Source organism: Daucus carota, chromosome 2, assembly GCF_001625215.2.
Source record: "Daucus carota subsp. sativus chromosome 2, DH1 v3.0, whole genome shotgun sequence".
Classification (NCBI taxonomy): domain Eukaryota; kingdom Viridiplantae; phylum Streptophyta; class Magnoliopsida; order Apiales; family Apiaceae; genus Daucus; species Daucus carota.
Window position 1 is genome coordinate 18,872,152 of NC_030382.2, and position 18,097 is coordinate 18,890,248.

Genomic DNA, 18,097 nt, shown 5'->3' on the forward strand with positions numbered 1-18,097 from the left:
TCCACTATTATGGCCCTGGAAAAATCAGCTTCGAATTCATCCTTCGTCAGAATCCAGATCTGTCCAGAAAACTTCGAGAGCCCGTTTGGAGGCCTAAACGGCCTTAGAATGCCTCGAAAAACTCCGAAAACAGCCTCGAAAACACCTCAACCGCGCAAAGCCCGGTTGTAGCTAGCTCCGTCTCGTTCTGCCGTTTCCGAAAAGTGCTCGTTCGCCCAAATCGGACACCGTATGCAAAAGTTATGGCCAAAACAGTGCAGCACCCCCGAAACCCTAATCGCAGCAGCGGAAGATCCTTGTTTCTTGCAGCCCCGTTGATCAAACAATTACATACTAATTGTACAGACGAACCAGCCTATTCTATTACATCAGATCATAATCTAAAACAATTACAAATTGAATTACAAAATTAAACTATTACGATCAACCCTCGTGATTTACAACAGCCACGATAAACCACGTGGAATCCAAAAATAACAGAATAATTAAAACACGGCCATAATAGTGGACAACGACCTGCATCACAGAATCACTATATACATGCATATATAATCATGACATGGACTACATATCATAAATCGCAGAACCGCAACCTCGCTCTGATGCCATTGTTGGAACAATCGGACCTTGGTCCTGCGTTTTATGATACTAATTAAAAGTTCGAACAGAATATTAACCTTAATCGCTACGGCGCGAGCGATTCAAATCCACGTCTTCTACTGTATTCCTTGATTCTCCTTGGACGAAGTGTGGCCTTCGATCTCCCAAGGTGTGCCTCTCCTTAAAGCTCCGAAAACCAAAACCCTAGCTGTCTCCTTGAGAAAAACGTCTGCCTCTCTCAAACTCTAGGATAAATTCGTTTTTGGTGTGTCTTTCAGCTTTAGGAGAACGAGAATATATATAGGCTACAGCAGGGATCATGGATCATTAGGTCAGGCCTTCCAATGACATTCCGGGCTACGCCCAATGTCATTAAATATTAATTCTATCCACTAAAGAACTAATATTTTGTTAGGTCCTGAAACGATTGTAGAAGGGGGGGGGGGGTTGAATACAATCGTCACTAAAAATCGCGACGGAATAATCTGATTTGAATTAAACTGTTAATCAGATTTTAATTAATTAATTAATATAACAATGTTTTAAGTCGTTATATAATTAATAAGGTTCGTTTTAATGTCCACTAAAGTTCGTAGAATAAATTCGACAGGATGTATTCTAGTTTAGTGATTAAAACAACCGAGTGATCAAAGCACAGAAAACTGTGGATATAACAATTGCAAGTTACAAACAACTTGAAAGCTTTTACAATGCTTGAACACTTGAGAAATGAAGAAGTGAAGCCATATTTATAGGCAAACCACTTAGATCTAGGTATGACATAGAATGGAATGACTTTCTAGCTTAGGAATGACATTTCAAAGGAAGATATGACATTTTTACACAAAGCCATGCCCTAAAACAAGAAAGGAATGACATAAATAAGTAATGTCATACTGCATAGGCACGGTATGACTTTTTCAGACTTGGCCACTAAGTCATTCGGTATGACATAGAACTCAAAAGCCATTCTGATCACTTCGGTATGACATTTTTAAGTCATTATAACTCAAGTCATACACACAAACCACAATCCCTGGAATCAGGACACGGTATGACATTATTATGTCATACCAGTGTACACCATATGCAAGCAAACGGTATGACATTCATGTTAGTATTGGTGTCCTAGAGACAATACTATTGTGTTCTATCGTAGACATTTATGGATTATGTTATATTGATTATGGAATAAATATTTAATGTGTCTTTATTTACTGCGTAATAAATTGAAAGCATAATAAATGTCCTTGGAATATTATATGTAATTCTATATCTCTAAGTACGTGACTTAGAAATGAGATTATGAGAATAATATCAATATTCCTAAATGTCCCTAGTCGAGTATCATTGTTAAGGGACAATAATGATGCATTAAGACTAGTATGTTTGTTGACTGATGATCACATCTCATTGATCATAGGTATAGTGATGCTAAAGTCAAGAACATAAGTGCATGTATCGACACATGGCACTGGAATGACCCACCGTGAGATTTTACATGTTAATAAGTGTCATTAGAAATTCTCACTGTGATAATGATGTAATGATCCTCTGACTTGATATCATTATATTTCTATATGAGAATTAATATACTTTGGTTGCACTAAAAGTTACCTTTGACCGGGTAATGATGAAATGTACATTGGGTATATTATGAATCATATGAGAAATATGAATGATCTAGAAAGGATTTAACCCTCCTATTTTAGGAGTGATATTATTGGCCTCTTGATTGAGTGAGACTATAAAATGCATGGCCGTGCTCAAATATTGATTTGTTTAATAGTCTACTCATTGATCAAGGAAATTCGGATTAGACGATGAAGAGGATGACACAATACATGCCTTGAGTCTGATCTATAATATAAGGTTAAAGGGATTATATTACATTGTACATTATTCACAAAAGGTTTAATTGAATCACCAATTATTATTATTACTTGGGTAGCAATGATGTATTACTAGATGCCGCTCATTGTTTATAATTTTATTATTGGATATTAAAATTATTGCCAGCGTAATAATAACCTAAAGGGTCACACACTTTGAACGTTTAAAGGAGTTTTAATTTAAATTCTGAATTTAAATTAAATGATTAAGTTCGAAATAAATTATTTAATTGAGCCAGTCTTAATTAAGTAATTAGAATTTCGAATTTAATATTAAAACCAAAATCGGATTAGGTTTGGAGAAGCCCAAATCCGATTAGGGTTTGGCCCATCTATCTCTCTTCCCTATAAATACATAATGATGTATTGTTTTAGGGTTAAGTAACATAAAATTCGTTTTATTATAAAACCCTAGCAGCTCTACATCAAGAGAGGCTAGAGAGAGAGAGAGAGGCTGCATTCGGCTAGTACCGGCTCCGGTGATCTTTGGTGATCAGACGTTCGTGTGGACTGCTTAGAGACGCGATCCTTAGACGAGGGCTGCGTGGTGATTGCTTGTTCCGGACCTCCATCTTTCGCTAACGTAAAGTTTCAACAAGGTATTATTTCGTATCTCCATGATCAGCCGTTCTTTATAGATGGATCCTCGGGTTAGGGTTTCGGATTTTTTTTATTTTACGTCGATTATCCGCTGTGTTTGTTGCCCCGAAACCCATCAGTGGTATCAGAGCTACGTCTATAAGGGGCTGATTTGGTTACGTGTTTACAGTATTCGATGCATGTATGCATGTTTTATGAATCTGCCTTGATATGGTTTTGAGATATGTTGATTATAACATGTTATATTGATCATATATGATTCTGTTATGTTAAATATAGTGATATGATGATACTAGCATGATTATGATTTGCCATGACTGATTAGTATGCGATTTGTATGTTCTGCATATGATGTGTTGTTTATATAATGATATAAATTGTTCAATAAGATGGTGTATGGACATGATCTGGTCACTGGGGAATGATCAGCATGTATATGATATATGCTTCTGAAACTGCATATGATGCAGTAGTGGCAGAAGGTAACAGATATGATCTGTTGTTCTGAAATTGATGATTTTTGTATAGCACTTGTATTCAGGAATCAAAAATTTCCTGAAGCCCCGCTTTGTTTGGTTATGTGTTCTTGTTTGTTTACTTGAGCATGGTGCTGGTTATGGCCTTAAGGACCCCTAGTTTAATATTTTTTTTTTTTTGGTTTTGGTTGTATAAATACGACTTGCATGTCGTGATATTCATTCTTGTAATTTTAATCTCGAATGTAACTCGAGTTTTCTCATGTAAGTACATTAGAATAGGTTGTATTCAATTATTCATTGTAATGTACTTGAAGATTGAAGGATGATCCACAAGGAGGGGCAATCAAGGAGCATGAAGACTTGTAATAGTTATACATCTTCACCATAGATTGACCTAGATTCTTTCATTAGCTTGAAAGAATCATATAGGATAAAGGCCATAACCATGCACGTTTACATACTGCACTTTACATATATGATGCATGAGATGATGATATGTATGCGTAGTTATAGAGATGCATGCTTAATTAGATTAAGATGTATGTATTCGATACGACACCCATGCCATGCTTGTTTAAACAAGATAAAATCTGTAACGACTCAAGATTTTAAAAAAGGAATACAACGATCATGAGATTCTCGTGTTTATGAAACACGGAATTAATTATGGATTTTCGATATTCAATGAGAGGAAGATTCCGTCGGATTTGGGGTTTTTAAGTATAGCCGTTGTGCCAACACCTCAGGTCGGGTTTTCAACCAATCAAAGAGTATTGATTTGAAATATTTGATTCAAGGAAAAATTGAGGATCTCTTTATGACAGGATCATGGTCGTTTTAATAAAATCCCTAATTAAAAATATTAAGTTAATCAGATGCCTTCCAATGATTAATACTCGTCAAGATCTAGATTGAAAGAAGTAGGTTTGCCAAAGCAAAGTGCTTTAATCAATCATGGGAAGACGTGATAAGTAAATGTACTTAGTTATTGAATTATTGGGTCTAACTTAACTAAACCATCACAATAGGATTGTGGGTTTAGAGGCATGGAGTTTGGTGAGATTTATTACATAAATATGTGCAAAGGGTTGCTCCACCAAACTATCCAAGAGTTATATTTGATATAATTGACAAATGTTGTCTACCTAAATAGTCATGTTTTGAGAGTATTAGCCCACGCTAACTTAAAACATGGATGAAATATGGATCTTGGCTCACTAGAAAGATTTGCAGAAATGCTTTCCGAATTAATAGTTAGGGCTATTGATTTGAACAAAATAGTGGGAGATATATATTTTGAATATATATTTATAATCACTTGAACATAATTTAATAAACATCTGTAGACTAATTTATCTTATGCATTTGAAAATATTGTAGATATCCTGTTAGGTCCAAAGTATCGTAGAAGGGGGGGTTGAATACGATACTCACTACAATTTAAAATTCTTTCGAATCTTGCGGATAAATAAATTGCAGTCCTGTAATGGGTTTCGTGTTCCGGATATTTATTGGGTCGGTTTCTGAGGATATGAAAATATTAAACCAACACACAATATTTTCCAAGGTATATCTGTATATTGATAAATACCTCGAAGGTGCTACAAATCCAAACCCGAAGGTTGGCTACAATGACCACTCCTCTAAATATTACAAGCCCTATCCACTACAAATATTTATGGTACAAAACTAGGCTAGGGTGTGTGTATATTTGAGAGAGTTTGTGCATAGCACTTGGCCATCCATCCCGAAGGATGATGTGAATTGTGAGAACCACAATCACATATTTATAGGCTTTTCATAAACTAACCATGGTTAACGAGTTCGTCCTGGACGACTTGAGTTCGTCCTGGACGGATTCAGATATCCAAAATAAATCTAACTCCAATATATATACTTGAAGTTGCGCCAGTTCAATATCCCACAGCAAAGTCAAAGTTGGCGCCTGACAGTCAAAGTTTGCGCTTAATCAGTGTACCCCTGTGGCTGTGCCTTGAGATAAAATCAACTTAGAATTTTAAGCAGGGATCACTGTGACACTTGGAGTCGCAAACTTTGACTAAGTCAAAGTTTGCGCTCCAAAGTTGCGCTCCATTGGCTTCATTGTATGTACCTTGTATTTTGACTAATTGAGTCAAAACTTGCGCCAAGTTACACTGTAAGCAAGGGGAGTTCACTTAGAATTAATTCATGCAAGTAAACTTGCGCCTCTTCTCTTAGGGAGGTCAAAGTCGCAAACTTTGACTAAAGTCAAAGGTTGCGCTTTGGCTCCTCTTCTTCCAAGTTGATCAGCCAAGACTTAGAAAATAATTCTAAGTAAATACTCCAACTAGTGCTCCATAGTGAAGTTGTTCCCCTGTTCTCTCTCATCTCTTGGGACGAACTTTGACTTGGTCAAAGTTTGCTCCTCAAGAGTGCATGTCTTCACTTGTGATGGTACTTAGAAAAATTTCTAAGTTAGAGCAAGGTGCACCACTGCATGAATGGCTTGGAGGCGCAAACTTTGACTTGGTCAAAGTTTGCTCTCCAAGTGAAGTTGCTTCCATGGTGTTGTATGTATGTGACTTAGAAAATATTCTAAGTCTAATTCAAAGTTTCTCCATAGTGAAGGTGCTCCCTTGTTCTCTCTCATCTCTTGGGACGAACTTTGACTTGGTCAAAGTTTGCTCCTCAAGAGTGTAGATACTCCATTGTGATGTACTTAGAAAATCTTCTAAGTAAGGAAGAGCTGTTGACTTCGGTCAAATGTTGTTCCTCACATTGTAAGAGCTTTCCTTGTTATCACTCCTTTGACTGAGATTGACTTGAGTTTGCTCCATCCATATATTTATATTATATTCATAATATTATATAAATATATGTATAAATAAAGATATATATATAAATGTATATAAATAATATTTACATAAACATATAGTAATATATATATATACATATATTTAAATATATTCTCATATATTTAAATATATATAATATACATAAAATTATATGTAAATATAAATATAAATATATATAGGGATATATATATAATTACCTATAGATATAAATATACACATATTTATGCACATAATATAATATATATATACACACTTAAATATATAAATGTTTATATAAAATATAAATACATATACTATATACATATATATTTATTTAAATATATATACATATAAATATACATATACATATGTTTAAAACATATATACATATATATTATATATATTATATTTAATTAAATATACATATATACATATACTTATATTTGTACATATACAAATATATAAGTGCACACATATATAAAATGTCACTTCCTGATATGGCTTTCTGTGGAAGCTTTGACATATGGCATTTGAGCAGTAAGCTTTGGCATAGCTGGCATTTGGCTTGACTTGGCTTTGGAACAAATGACTTGATATGACTGGATCAATTCTTCGATCGATAAATACTTTGCAAAGCTCCGTACGTGCTGACGCTTAGTGCACTGGTCTGGTTCACAAGCGACTAACACTGAAGTTGAACATTGTACCGTCTTTGTCAGCAACCATTGATCAGTCGGTTCCGGGTTAGTTTATGCTTCAGTTTGTTGATTATAAATAACCAACCAAGATATATAGAAATATCTTGCTTCAGGGGTTGCACTGAAATCTTTCGAGTACTTGGACAACATCTTCATTGCTTCCACAATCTTGAATACTTCAATCTTTATTCTTCACTGAGGCATGAACATATTAATGAACTTCTTCCAGTGAACTTATTCCTTCAAGACTGTAGATGGCTTCTTCAACCTTTGTCTTCGTATCTTCCGATTCCGGTGCAGGCGTAGTGTTATTTACTTGTCCTTGTTCTATTGTTGAGTTATCATCCCTATGTAACAGATAGGGTTGTCTTTACATTTAGACTTACAATCTCCCCCTATTTGTTTGTTAATCATAACAAGCAAATCCTCTGGAGGATAACTCAACTAACACTAAAAAAAGTAAAGTCCTGGACTAGTAAATAATGCTACAAAGTTTCTGGATTATATAATACATTTCCAGATTTCATGAATAGAAATAACAAATGTGCATAACACCTTTATTTCTCTGGTTCTTGCTTATCTGCCAGATAATCCTCATAGTTTGTCTTGAAGAGAATTCAAAACATTCCATTATGCAAAGAACAATCAGCAGCTTTATTGAATTCTCCAGTGGTAATGAATAAGTTCCTGTCTACCACTTACTGAAGAATAGATGTATCACCTTATACTTCTCCTCCCGTTACCTTGATCAGGTTCCCCTTAGTGATAAGTAGTTGTCTCCCCTTAGATGAAAGATCAATCCTCCTCCTTAGTTGAAAGAAGAATCTCCCCCTCAGTAGTACACAACTAAAGAGTAGTTTAATCCCCCTTAGTTGTAGACAATAGAAGAAAGCTAACTTACTTTTTCTTCCCCCTTTCATATATTCTCCCCCTAAATATATTCTCCCCCTTAGTTGTGGAATCCTCCAAGGATATGTGGTATCAAATAGGTCAAGGAACGTGTACAATACTTCCTGTACCAAAAGATAATCTCCCCATAGAGAACTAAACAACGCTAAAGCTGGGGTCGAAGAAAGAGTTCAGAAGAAGGGTTTACTTTGATTGGGTTGGTCCCTATGCTGAAAGAATAGGTTCCAAACGGAAAAGTAAGGAATAAAAACTGACATTCCAGTAACAACATCCACTTTGTCTTTAGGTATAAATTTGGTAATTAGTGGGTGTCTCACTAAAATGTTCTGCAGGTGTATCACTCAACACTCAATTTTCTCTCGGTTTTTGGGTAAGGGTGTCACTCACGAGTTCTGTAAGTGTATCCCTCCACACAAATACTGAGCTTCCAAAATGCTGAGTACCTGCAAGAAAATCACCTTAGCCACCCTTAAAGGGGGTCACCGGTGGTGCAATGGGAGTTCGTAATTCCCAGTCCCTGCAGACTCATCAGATAAATCCGAATCATGTTCCACAAGTTGCCAACCACTAAGTGGCTTATCCAATTAAGGATCCAGAGTTGTTTGCTCTGGGAGGTTAGACAAAGACTTTATTATGGCAAAGGCCTAAGTCCTCCTCGATGTCTGTGAAGACACTTGATTCAACAGAATCATCAACCATAGGTTCACAACATGAAATGGAATGAACCGTAGTTGCTTCCGTCAATTCTTTCAACAGCTTGTGAGCTTTCAATACCAATTATTATTATATGTACCTCACAAGTGTTTCACTCTTCTCAACTTCCTATGTGTTTGCACTCACTCATGCTCACATATTTCTCATTTTGATATCCCGCTGGTTCTTCTCAGAATCTCACCAAGTGTTTAACTCTTAGTGTTTGGCTCACAGTGTTTCTCTCAGCACTCAAAGTATGGTCTTCTGTACCTGCATGAGAAAATCACCATAGCCCCTTCAAGAGAGGTCACTGGCGGTGCAATGGGGTTTCGTAAATCCCCGATCCTCAACCGACTCATCAATAAATTGACTCATAGTCAGAGAGTTGCCGATCTCCTATAAATAGGAAATCCATTCCGATTGGATCCAGATCTGTTCTTATCTGGGGAGGGAGACGAGAATCCTGAAGATTTGGCAATTGAGATGCTCGTTTCCTCCTTACACCTGTAAAGGCATCAACCATCTTATTTACCGTAAAATGGTAAATGAAGAAGTTGCTTCTAGAACAAAACCTTTAACCTCACTGTGCACTCTCTTGTATTGTGTCCATAAGATTTTTTGTTTAGGCTCTTCATCAGAGTGATTACTGATGATGTGTTTGACTCAATACAAGATGCTCTGGCTGACGAGCGAATTTCAATGGACTCATCCTGTTGAGAGAATGATTCCAGAGACTGTTTTATTGCCTTTTCAGCTCTATATTCTTTTGGGAGAATACAGATGAGCAACAGTTACCTCAAGTTTGAAAACACCTTTTCTTCTTGAGAGGTAGAGCTGTGGGTACACTATCCCTCACATCCTTATTTGCTGCAACGAGTACAGTTTCTCCCTCATTGACTTTTTGTTTGAAAAGTTCCTTATTACTCCAGGGGGAAAGTTGGGATGTGTTCTGAATTTGGTTTTATAGTCTGGGATAAAGATTGTTGGTTTTCAACCTTATGACTATCTAGGAAAGCCAAGAGGCTGATTAAGTTCCGAAGAACAGAAAGAGATATAAATGCATTTTAGAAAATCTATGATTTTGAATTAAAGCAATTGCATTTAATCTTTTGAAGAAAAATGAATCAGTTGTGACTGTAGAATGATTTTCATAAAGAATGACAATCACAACCGATGAAAGAATCAAAGTTTTCCATTAAAAACTTGTTTGAGTACGAGAGTCTGAATCTATGCATAAAAGTTTTAAATGAACTTGTCTTTGAAAAAGACACAGACTCTTGTTTCTCACTACAATTTAAAAAGGAAACAAGAAAATTTATGCGCTACAGTGTATAAAGCACTCATCACAATAATTAGTAAAAAGGCATCATACTAGCACATCGTCAAAACAGACGCTGTAAGTGACAAAGATCACCAAGTACACAAATACAAGATAATCAATGTCTCGTCCTATGACGCTACATATATAGATGCAAAATATTCTAAGAAATATTTATGAAATAAAGTAGTGGATACCAATTGTTGAAATCAATTGATAAGAAAATTTCTTTGAAGAAACTCACCACTCCAGAACATAAATATGAGACAGAATAAAGATTATGTTGTCTCCCTTGTACTCAGAATATTAAACACCTAAAATATATTAGCACTAGTGGTTTTAAGAAATATGCAACAATATTTCACCAGTGCCAATACATCACAATCAATTCACAAATAAAACATCAATAAGGCATCAAGAAAAGATACCAATCAAATATTTCAAAAATGTGAATTAATCATGCATCTATTATTCTATCAAAGTCAATCATGAAACAAATAAGCATATAATTGTCATGGATCACAATTTAACTAAGAAAAAATAATAATTACCTACGCAATATCATATAATTATCAGATCAACATATAACAACTAAAATCATGACAATCATACAAAGATATTCGCAAGCCCGAGGGAAAGTTGAAGAAAAGTTCACGAGTCTTATACAGATAATCATTAAACACAAGTGAACTCACACAACTCCTCGCGGAAAATATTGACAATTAATATTAGTGATCTACATATAAGCATGCAAAAATATCACTAACACTAAAAGTATCACAACTATATGCAGTTAGACATGAAATAAAATATCAATTAATAAATCATCAAATATCTAACACAAATAGTTATGCTTCAAGTATATACACTAATATAAATGGATTCAGCCTAGTGAGAATCTAAGTAACTCCACAAATACTAGTATATCATGACTAAATTCTAACTAGATTCTAACCACATACCAATTACTGATACAAGTCACAAGTCTAGAAACAAATAAGTCATGCTTCAGATTTTATACCTATAAAAATGAATTCAACCTAGAAAATAATCCTAAGTATGTTCACAAATACAGATATATCACGACTAGATTATGACAAAGTTTCTCTACTAGATACCAATTGATAAAGAAGTATAGTTCAAGAAAAAATAACATAATTAAGTCATGCTTCATGTCATCTCTAATCATTTAAATCATGAACAAATAATTCACTTAATTGTCATGCAACACAATTTAAATAATTTGAAATAACAAATACTCATGCTAAAACATATAATCACCATCTAAGCATGCAAAGCAATAAACATGGCAATCACATATAATAGCAAAAAGCACGAGGTACTAGATTTTAAATAAATTCACAAGTCATATGTATAGACAATTTAATACTCATGAATTCATTCAAGAAATACGATAGACATGCTCATGAAAGAAGTAGTACCTTATAGAAAATATAGTATGTGATCCACTTGCAGTTGAGTAAAGTGATGAGTTGAATGCCTCTGAGACTTGACATTTCAGTTGATGTACCTTTCTTGTACTGATCAAGTTTAGTGGTTGTTGGCTTAAGTCTTGGCAGGTCTAGAATCTTCCAAAATGCGCATATTCAAAAGATCCTTGACTTCCTCTTATTGCCATCATTCTTTAGGCTAACTAGTAGACCATAAAGAATTGCAACTTTCCAACAAATTACTCATCATATCACTAATCTGCATTCACTTAGCAATTATCTTGCACAAGTGATGTTAGTCCACATATAATATAATCATGGTATCACAGCACAGATAGTTGTATTGTGTGTGCCTTGTATCATGAGAGGTAATAATTTGGATACCAAATATGATTCTAGCAAACAGATATTAAAATAATATGCTAGTCAGAAGTCATACCATGTCTGTGACGATCATCAGGTGTTGGATAACAACTCATAGAGAGCTGGTGAAGAATGAGAATACAAATTCCGTTGGATCTGCAACTGCAAAGTCCTTGAAATGTTGCATGAAGCTTCATCTTCTAGCTCACTGTAATATCCTGAACCCGAGTCTCGTCAATGGTGCTTTAGTTCAATCATGAAGGTCGTTGAGTTCCCTAAGATGTAGAGTTCTGAACTTGAAGATTCTGTTTCCATAATCTTCATAACCTTCTCCTTTGTAATAACTCTAAGCAACCAAATTGGCTTGTCCCTCGTAACAGAGCCAAAAACATCCAGTTGGAATCTAAATACCCGACAAATACTAAGTACTGAATTGTTATTAGGTCAGGGTATCAGACTCCGCATAATCTGCTTTCAAACTGACTGAGATCATCTTGCTGTGCAATCACTCAATCTGGATCCCATTAAGAGCTTTTGAATCTTCCCCAAGTTTCACTTCAGATTGAAACCCAAAGAAATAACATCCTTTCACCATAGCTCTCCTAGTCTTCACTTCACCATTAGGAACATTTAAGAACTAGAACCCGAGAATGATATTGATTTCAAACCCTTTGTCTAAGCAGATACGTTCTTGATATGTCTTGTTCATCTTCAATTTGGTGTTGAGTTTGACTAGTGGATCCACCAAATGCTCCCCCTAAGCTGTTGCTGGGATTTCCTTAACAATCCTTATCCTTGCAAAGAGATTCTGCATGGATTTGAATCATCATAATACCAATGATATCACCTTTAACAGCTTGGAGCAAAGTGTCGTTCAATGTCCTATCCAGACTTACAATCACCTTCTGTTGATTAATCACAATCACCCTGTAGACTGTAGACTCCATTGAGTAGCCGAGGAAAATATTCTTTGATCTTCAAATGCAAGACTTGCAAAGAGGCATTTTCCTCCAAACACATACCAAGAGTTAGTGTTTGCTTCTGATTGGCCACTGGAAAAAATGGTGTCTTTCTGGATTTATCAATGATCAGGGTTCATCTTGATCAACCTTCATTTGTGACGTCTCATCCTTCGAACACATACGAACAACACGAAAGAATCTAGAGCAGTCAATGATCATCGCAAAAGGATATCTAGCTTTGTTTGCAGACATGACATTAGCTGATCCGTAGAAATCCATACGTATCATCTGAAGCGGCTCAGTAATGTCAGTCATATCTTTGCTTCTGTGCGATGCTCCTTCGACTTCCCTATTGACATACCTCATGAGCTTCATCCATATTGAATTCCAGATGAGGTAGTCCTCTCACCAATTCTCTTCTTACGAATAGAAAGAGCTCCTTGTTTTGACATACAAGTGCGAGAGCTTCAAGTGCCATAGCTAATACTCATCTGATGAGGCTTCACTATCAAAACAGCTCACTCCATCTTCAGTTGAAGTTCCATATTAGCTACGAGCAAAATTCACATCCTTCCTGATTTGAGATAAAACACTATTCCATGAACTGATATACTGTCATTTGTTAGAGAACAGTCTGATACTAGGAATTTGTGTGCTTTGACTCTTCCAAGAAGGATATGCTTCCATGATGACATTCCAGGAAAACAGGCATGTCCCGCAAGAGAATCTTTGTTGTCATCTTTCAAAGATTATTGACGGAACTGCTCACACGATCACATTTGCTAACAGGGTACTTTTGGTGAATATATGATTTCAGCTACTCAGCAAACAGAGTGCACCAAAAATCATATGGAACATATGTAACCTGCAATCACAAATGGAAAGAGTTCTATGGTCCCCAATCATAACTGGGTCCGGATGGATTAGAGATTTTTCTTTAACAGTGGTAACAACAGAAGTAACCTTAACATGCTAATTCTTATCTAGACATTGCCCTAATGTGATTCTCAAACATGCTTTTCTAAAATCAATGCAAGTACAAAGACATGCATTCATGACATGAAAATAAACAGACATGATGTTGAATACACATGGCAAACAATCAAAGATAAGACAAGAGCAAGACAGGCAGTTATGCAATTCAGAAGATTCAGTACTCGTTACTTAAACCAATTAACACAAGTGTAACAGGTAGCAAGTAGAATTACAGATATTCAATAATCTTCTAAGAGCATAAGGATTAATCCCAATCTTTTGTTATACGGCATTATACTATCTCTATTACCTAAGTTAGTTTTAGATCTAACATGAAGTTCTAAAAGTTCTACTAACACAAGGTAGACATTCCATCATAGAACAAATAAAATCCTTAACAAACAATTCAGATTAGATAAGCAAATCTAATTGTACTAGGGAATCTGAAAGTAAGTGTTTTAACAAAGTTATATATGCTAGGATCATAACCCCTAAAACTAAGAGTTGTTCCAAAGGAAAGCTTCTAATCTCACCATTGCAAATAATCAAATCCTAATTATTCATACACATGTTAAGAATCTGCTAAAGACACATACACAAGATTATCATCAATCCTAGTTACTAGAACAGTCATCTAGCATACTAGTTTAACATTATCTATTGTGATGCTATCATGCTTGTGCTTGTGTGTTGAACAATTCTACTCAGAAATTTATAACATGCTTTGAATATAAAGAAATATGTATTGCATAGTTAGAAAGAATTTGTACCTGAGATGTGCGAGTTGAGTCATCTTCAGAGAATGCTAGGATAGCCAGATAACCATAATCATCCTTCTCATCAGCAACTGATCCATCTCACACCTTTCCTTATGTAGCATTAGAACTTGTTATGATGCTTCTTTCAAAACATCCACTTGAATTCCAGACAAACCCTATCATCCTTGTTTGTCGAGGCTTCAAATATATATAGCAACCCTTCTTTGCTAAAGATACCAATCAATATTGTGTGTACTTACCAACTCAGTTTTCAAACAACCTGTCGAACTAAACCCCGAAGAGTCTCCACTTGAAACCAATGGATTCCATCTGAATCTGACATGACTAAACCTCTCAGACAGTGTTATGCTAATCCTTGAAGTTCTGTCCTCACATTCTTCAAAAGTGTTAACTTTCATCGACTTGAGCTTCCTCAAATTCAGCAGTTACAAACTCTTCTGTTCAATCCTCGGGTTTTGACATAAATGCACGAAACTGATTTAGTGCGGTAGTAACTCGATAATTATATCCTTAAACCTCCACAGTTCTCTATCTTTGATTCAGTTGATTCTGGATGGATTTAGCATTGATACAATTCACTGTGTAATTGTATTTCCCTAAATCACTGAGTTAGATTGAAATCCCTTGAAGATTCGTTCGTAAAAACTTCTCTTTTCCTACTACCAGTGGTGCCATTCAAAGTTGATATTCCGAGCCCTGGAAAGATGCTTCACTGCATATGTAGCAAATTCCCATCCTGATCTGGTGATCTGATAATCAAGTCAGAGTAATTACTCAGATCAAGGCCTGAAGTACTTTCTTCAAAATTCACTGTCAGTAGTTTCCAATCAGTCTTCAATAGAATCTTCTTCGAATCACAATCAGCTTTGTCGAACATAGAAAACTGCTTCTAATAATCCTTTGAGAAATCAATTGGATTGGGTCATCAATGTACTTCCATTACCGGTTCTGAGAATCTGGTATTTGAAAGTCCGATGTTTGTCTTGTAATCTGTCAGCCTGATCTGTCTCAACTAAATGTCAATCTGATTTGTCTTGGAGTAGAATAATTAAAAAAGGTTAGGGGACACTTGATTATTTAAACTAAGTTTAAATTATAAAGAAAATAAATTTAAAAATAAGTTTTAAAAGATGAAAGAAAATAAAGTATAAAATAAACTTAGTTAAATCTATAAAGTAAATTTAATTATATTTAAAAAATAAATTCAAATAAATTCATAATAAACTGAATAAGTTTAGAATAAATTTATTTCAAATTCATTTAGTAAATATATTAAAATTTATTAGATAAATTTAATTTTTGAAAATATTCAAGTGTCTCGTCTCCAATTAAATCATAGCTTCCAGAACAAATGAAATTGAACCCTTGAACTTGAACTTATATCCATAATCAGTTAAATCCTCTTAAATTTATATTTTATATTTTAACTTAAATTTAAATCATAAACTATACAAATTTAAATAATAAATTTATAAAAATTTATGATAAACTTGATAAAGTCTAAGAGTAAACTTTACAAGTCTAAAATAAATTTAAGCAAATTTATTAAATGAATTTAGCAAAGTTTATAAAGTAAATTTAATTAAGTTTATAAGATAAATTTAATTAATTCATAATAAACTCAATTACTAAGTTTAAAATAAATTAAGTTAAATTTATAAAATAAACTTATTAAAATTTAAAGTATAAATTTATAAGTCCCGGTCCAAAGTTCAGTATCCGACAGATAATCCTTGCTTAGGCCTACGGACAAATTCAGCAACACAAACCGGAAGAACATTTCCCCTAATCAAATATCAAAAGCTAGGTTCTTGATTTTCCGTACGATAAGGATCCTGATTTGTATATCAATCAGCCTGCTCTGATACCAATTGTTAGGTCCAAAGTATCGTAGAAGGGGGGGTTGAATACGATACTCACTACAATTTAAAATTCTTTCGAATCTTGCGGATAAATAAATTGCAGTCCTGTAATGGGTTTCGTGTTCCGGATATTTATTGGGTCGGTTTCTGAGGATATGAAAATATTAAACCAACACACAATATTTTCCAAGGTATATCTGTATATTGATAAATACCTCGAAGGTGCTACAAATCCAAACCCGAAGGTTGGCTACAATGACCACTCCTCTAAATATTACAAGCCCTATCCACTACAAATATTTATGGTACAAAACTAGGCTAGGGTGTGTGTATATTTGAGAGAGTTTGTGCATAGCACTTGGCCATCCATCCCGAAGGATGATGTGAATTGTGAGAACCACAATCACATATTTATAGGCTTTTCATAAACTAACCATGGTTAACGAGTTCGTCCTGGACGACTTGAGTTCGTCCTGGACGGATTCAGATATCCAAAATAAATCTAACTCCAATATATATACTTGAAGTTGCGCCAGTTCAATATCCCACAGCAAAGTCAAAGTTGGCGCCTGACAGTCAAAGTTTGCGCTTAATCAGTGTACCCCTGTGGCTGTGCCTTGAGATAAAATCAACTTAGAATTTTAAGCAGGGATCACTGTGACACTTGGAGTCGCAAACTTTGACTAAGTCAAAGTTTGCGCTCCAAAGTTGCGCTCCATTGGCTTCATTGTATGTACCTTGTATTTTGACTAATTGAGTCAAAACTTGCGCCAAGTTACACTGTAAGCAAGGGGAGTTCACTTAGAATTAATTCATGCAAGTAAACTTGCGCCTCTTCTCTTAGGGAGGTCAAAGTCGCAAACTTTGACTAAAGTCAAAGGTTGCGCTTTGGCTCCTCTTCTTCCAAGTTGATCAGCCAAGACTTAGAAAATAATTCTAAGTAAATACTCCAACTAGTGCTCCATAGTGAAGTTGTTCCCCTGTTCTCTCTCATCTCTTGGGACGAACTTTGACTTGGTCAAAGTTTGCTCCTCAAGAGTGCATGTCTTCACTTGTGATGGTACTTAGAAAAATTTCTAAGTTAGAGCAAGGTGCACCACTGCATGAATGGCTTGGAGGCGCAAACTTTGACTTGGTCAAAGTTTGCTCTCCAAGTGAAGTTGCTTCCATGGTGTTGTATGTATGTGACTTAGAAAATATTCTAAGTCTAATTCAAAGTTTCTCCATAGTGAAGGTGCTCCCTTGTTCTCTCTCATCTCTTGGGACGAACTTTGACTTGGTCAAAGTTTGCTCCTCAAGAGTGTAGATACTCCATTGTGATGTACTTAGAAAATCTTCTAAGTAAGGAAGAGCTGTTGACTTCGGTCAAATGTTGTTCCTCACATTGTAAGAGCTTTCCTTGTTATCACTCCTTTGACTGAGATTGACTTGAGTTTGCTCCATCCATATATTTATATTATATTCATAATATTATATAAATATATGTATAAATAAAGATATATATATAAATGTATATAAATAATATTTACATAAACATATAGTAATATATATATATACATATATTTAAATATATTCTCATATATTTAAATATATATAATATACATAAAATTATATGTAAATATAAATATAAATATATATAGGGATATATATATAATTACCTATAGATATAAATATACACATATTTATGCACATAATATAAT